We start from the raw sequence: 6,000 nt of genomic DNA, 5'->3' as shown, positions 1-6,000 counted from the left end.
CAGCTAGTACAAAATGCAGCAGCCAGAGTTATTACCAGGTCTAGAGAATATGATCATATCACCCCAATTTTATCCTCCTAACACTAGCTGCCTGTTAAGTTTCATATTGATTTTAAAATATTGCTTCTTACCTATAAAGCTTTAAAAAATGTAGCTCCTGTTTATCTAACCAATATTCTGTCAGGCTACAATCCAACCCGCTCTTTAAGATCTCAGAACTCAAGGCTTCTGGTAGTATCTAGAACAGCAAAGTCGAGAAAGGGAGGTCGAGCCTTCTGATTTATGGCTCCTAAACTCTGGAATAGCCTTCCTGAAAATGTCCGAGGCTCAAAAACACTCTTGCAGTTCAAAACTAGATTTTTAGTAAAGCATACACTCAGTGCATCACTTAGTGGTGTGATACATGAATGTGCTCCACACAGGTTTCTTCATCTCGTTTATATACACTATGAACAGCAGCTACGTTAATTATTCTCGTTATTCTCTATTTTCACCTGGGGAAACTCATCCCGAGGCCCTCAGACTATGCAGCGCCATGGATTCAATCCATGACCAGCGACGAGATGATCCCAAGGTTTCCATAATCCTGGACCAGGCCATATCCTGAGCAGCTGCTGGGGTTGTCATGGAGGAGTGGAGAGCATGAGACTGATTCCTGTGATGTTCCAGGGACAGACAAGTCTTCGCTGAGGGCCAGCATTCTCCAGCCTCTGGCGCCTAGACTGCAGCTCTGCACAAGACGTTTGGCAATGGGAGAAATGATCATGCCCAACTGAGCCGGGTTTCTCTCAAGTTTTTTTTAATTCTTCACTTTCGCCAATTGGTGAAGTTTTTTTTCTTAGCCGCTGTCGCCACTGGCTTGCATGGTTCGGGATCTGTAGAGCTGCGCATCGATGGATTTGCTCTTCAGTGTTTGGACTCTCAGCAGTGAGTATTAAACCACACTGAACTGAGCTAAACTGAACTGAACTTAAACTCTGAAAACTGAACTGACAGTTTCAATTAATTATGATCTTTTATGTGAAGGTGCTTTAACACAATCTACATTGTAGAGGCGCTTTACAAATAAAGGTGAATTGAATTGTATAATAAAGACCTAAAGCTCCAAACTAGCTCAAAACATGCCTGAAAATAACATTAACACTAGGGTTTTATATGTTTTTGTATGGACTTGAAGAGCCCAGTAATATTTCTTCATTTGCGTAGTATAACACATGCTGACATCCTCACTAAATGTCTTATCAGTACTGACACACAGAACGGCTGCCAAACTGCCTAAATGGACAGGTAAAAAAAAAAAAAAACACTAAATCTGGCAGCAAGCCTAAAATCATTTGATGCATCGCATGCTTTTGAGCTCTGACATCGGACACGTAGATAATAAGTCTCTGGCATAAAACTTTGTGAGACGAAATACAGTCTTACAGCCTCAAAGCACGATTTCATACATTTTATATGGGGTTTGAGCAGCCAGGTGGTTTGTTTTTAACGCAAACTCGTAAAAACTGCGAGCAGCTGTAAAACCTGTGTCAGATAGATGAAGCAGATGGGGTGTGAAGATGAAGGCAGCTGATGTAAAAATGTTTCGTTTTGGAGAGAGGGGACAGGCAGAGGAGGCCCTTTAACCCTCTATTCTTCACCTGAGGGTGGGACTGTGGGTTTTGGGATGTGTGAGGGAACGCACAGCGGGGTCACGGCCTCACAATAGAACCATCTGACCCTCATTGTGAAGGTAACAGCTGGTAGGCGGCCACTCGCGAGCCACCCAGCCGACAGCTTGTGCCAACAAAGGCAGACTGAAAGCATTCAACAGAGCACTTGTTCTCGCAGCGTTAGTCAACCAAAGGCTGCAATCATCCCTTCCTTATTCTCAGTGCACTGGGGAGAAAAAGAAAGGGACGGCATTCCACAACACACATACCCAATGATATGATAATGACGCAAGCATTTGAGAGCTAACTGAACTATAAAAAAAAAATATATATATATATATATATATATATATATATATATATATATATATATATATATATATATATATATTTATATATATATATATATATATATATTTATATTTATATATATATATATTTATATATATATATATATATATATATATATATATATATATATATATATATATATATATATATATATATATATGTATGTATGTATATGTATGTATGTATGTATGTATGTATGCATGTATGTATGTATGTATGTATTTCATTAAACAAACAACAAACATAGTTCTGCCATAGATTACCACCATGGCAGGTTTTTGAAATGGGTCATAAATCAGCAAACAACAGTGGGAGAGATTGCAGAAGCGGTCACATTGATGGTTAAAAACCTGACCCTACCTAATTTCACGACTTCACTTTTAACATGTTTGCGACAAGGTGTTAAATCCAGTTGCCCTCGTTTAGATTAAATATGCCAATCAACAGTGACCTTTTCCTAGCCGACATCCTTTGCTGCACCCAACACAAGTATAGCTTCCTCCACAATAGCACCGATAATCACAACAGACATGTAGCACCGCTGTCTAAGCATTTTTATTCGCAATTAGGCTGGCCGTGTAACTCTGAGAAGGTCTGAAGTGAGAGGGACTATTAATCCCATTATTTATTCAAAGTGGAAACCACAGCCTGACCAGAGGTGGGCTTTTCCAATCCATCCAGAGCTGCTTACAGAGAGCACCCAAACTGAGGAAAAAGAGGACATCTTTGGGTCTGTGAGATCTAAACCTAAAATCAACATCATCAGCACATACAGTATGCTTGGAATATGCTGAGCTCCTGTTTTCTGATCATGGAAAAAGCAGGAAAAAACACACTATGCTATTTGTGCATCAGACTGATGTTTTATGCTTATTAAGGGATAGCTCACCAAAAATCTCTCATCGTTTATTTTCTCTCATGTGGTTTTCAACCTTTATGAGTTTCTTTCTTGTGTTGAACTCAGAAGGAGATATTTTGAAGAATGCTGATTGCTGGGGCCAATTGGGAAAATAATGACTATGGAGGTAAATGGATTCCAGTAGTTTTTCAAAATGTATTATTTTGTGTTCAGTGGAAGAAAGAAACTCAAATCGGTTTTGAACAAGTAAAGAGTGAGTAAATAATACCAGAATTTAAGTTTTTGGGTGAACTACCCCTTTTAAGTCCACGCGAACCTCTATTGGTTTTTTAGAATGTTGATGAACATCCAAATAAAATGGAATACAGAGTAGGGGGCGGGGCTTTCTTTTTCAATTCATTATTCCATCATAGCAAACTAATAGTAAGAGGGGTGTGGTTAAGAATATTGTGGCTGAAGCTGTCAAACTCACAGAGAAACTCAGAAGCTGTGTCTCATTTCAGAGGCTGCATGTGAAGTGCGCTGTGTCATCATGGCTCGACGAAGACTGTCTCATTTCACAAAAATTCCTTCGTTTCCCAAGTAATGAAAGACACAAGCGGTGGATCCTTCACAGCCTCAAACGTCCCAAGATTCATTGCGTGCTGATAACGGCAGGACACTTTTAAAAGAAAGCTCCACTTTAAAATGTACGATTTAAGTTTATTTTACTTCGATATCTAAACACGCGTTCAAAAACAAAAAGAGTATTGCTGTTTCTCAATTCCAAGAATGCAGAGAACGGACTTGCGTTCTTCTGGAGACCGGTCTTGCCAGGTGTCCTCGGAAGAACGAACTCGGAAGACCACGAGAACAGAGAACGCGTCCTCTGAGGAATGAGATGGTGTGTTCTTCCTGATGATCACGTGCCCTTCAAGGGTTTTAAAAGGAAAATTATTTACACATTACAGCATTCATATAACGATTTATTGTTTTTCCCCTTTTCAAAATGTATACTATGCTTAAAAACATTAGGGACTGGGACTTCTAGAGCGAGATCGGTGCTCAAGTCTGCATCGGTGCGTCCTCGATATCAAGAACACATCCGGGAAGTTTCACGCGTCCACTGTTCTTGCGGTCTTGAGTATTGGAACTGAACTTTGGCAGCTGATGATGACGTTACAGGAGAACACGAGGACACAAGACCGCTGAAGACCGCATATTGAGAAACAGCCTCTGACATGTCTTACTAAAGAGTGATTTATAGACAGTTTACATGTTGATGTGCACATGGATGAAAGGAAATATATTTCCAGTTTTTGTTTTGCCTTCAGATCGCTTAAAATAAGTTTTAAAATCACTTGGAAAAAAATGTATTAAAAATTTTATCAGCGCTTATTAACAGCAGCTGTTACGTTAGCCTGGTGACGAGATCCGTCCTTTGTAGGCTGGATCGTCTCATTTCAAAACGCCCGATTCAGCCCGTGTGGACTTCGAAGGACTCACCTTTGAAGTCTGCATCCTTCAGAGGTTGCAGCGTTTGAAATGAGACACAGCTACAGAGAAGGACTGGCCATTCCAAATGCAGAAGCAAATGGTCAGACTTTGAAGATTACCAAAACAAACTTTTTTTCAGTGGATTAACTTGAATGGATTAATTGTTCATCTAATGAATAACAATCTGCGCTAGCAAAATAAACACTACATTTTGATTTTACACAAACTTTAAAGTCCAAAACTTTAAGTAAATGTTTCTATAATTGAACAACATGTTATGTTCTTATTTCTATGATGTTGACTAATAGACTAGATTTTAAAACGTATTCAATTCATTTAAACAATCTTGTGTTTTACTTTATAATAAAATAATCTGATCTATTTAATAATTATTAGCATACACTTTGTGATTTAAAAACTTCAGCAGGAGCTATTTAGATTATTCCTATTTTATTGTTGTGTAAATGTCACACACACACACACACACACACACACACACACACACACACACACACACACACACACACACACACACACACACACACACACACACACACACACACACACACACACACACACACACACACACACACACACACACACACACACACACACACACACACAGTTGCATGATCTCACATTAATTAAGTGTATTTGTATTTAAAACCACCTGTTACACTGAAGGACTAGTTAAAGGATTATTAGTTTAAACAAAAATGTTAAATTATTGTCCTTTATTAACATGCATCTCCCATAAATCATAAAAGTAGTACTTAAAAAATAGACTTCATGCAGTTACAGTCAACTAACCCTGGAGTATTTATTATTTAAAACTATATTATCTTATATTTTCTTCTGGCAGCATGGAATATTAAGTTCATTATTGCTATTATTCTCTAAGATTCACTATTCACTGCTGTGACAAATCATTGGGTCAGCAAGCCAAACTTGAGACCTATCCGACTGATTCATGAGTAAATCATTCAGGCTAGTTGAATCAACTTATTCACTGAATACTTCAAAAGAATGATTCATTCAGCATTTGGACATCTCTCCTGCTCTCATTATCTTCTTGAATTATGTCTTAATGGTGATTTTTGACATAATGATAAGCCTTCAGTCACACAAATCTATCTTATGCATCTAGTAATATTGACTTTTACAGTTATCCAATTTTAAAGCTCGAAGGCACACACTGTAAAAACAAATACAGTCCAAATAAAGTAACTTACTGGCAATTTTGGTTCCAGTAAGACTGTAAATTCACTAGCACAGTGTAAATAATTACAATTGTGCTGTATTTTTACATTGCATGGGAATTATTTATTTACAGAGAGCTCATAAGTTTACAGTCTTACTTGCAACCAAAATTGCCAGCAAGTTCTAGTAAATTTTACAGTATATTTTAACAGTGCAGTTATTATTCCTAAAATTAAAAGCTTTGGCCAGGATATTTAAATTCTGAGTGATTTATTTCTTTAAACTCTAATAAAATAAATAGATCATTAAAAAAACATTCAAATGATTTAAACGCTTATTATATATTATATTATATTATATTATATTATATGCTTAAATAAATATAAAATTATATAAACATACACTACCGATCAAAAGTTGGGGGTCAGGTTTTCTCCCTTTTTTTTAATATATTCTGTTAAT

The 6,000-nt window shown here is 37.3% G+C and overlaps 1 protein-coding gene across 2 annotated transcripts in view; it reads right to left on the bottom strand.

The window, feature by feature from the left end:
• The window catches only part of qsox2 (quiescin Q6 sulfhydryl oxidase 2), a 36,638-nt gene that overhangs the window by 25,657 nt on the left and 4,981 nt on the right, over positions 1-6,000 (bottom strand). The gene's annotated exons all lie outside the window — the stretch shown is intronic.

This window comes from Danio rerio, chromosome 5, assembly GCF_049306965.1.
Source record: "Danio rerio strain Tuebingen ecotype United States chromosome 5, GRCz12tu, whole genome shotgun sequence".
Lineage (NCBI taxonomy): Eukaryota > Metazoa > Chordata > Actinopteri > Cypriniformes > Danionidae > Danio > Danio rerio.
Note: the sequence above shows the minus strand (reverse complement) of the source record. Positions and strands in the feature narration are given on the sequence as shown.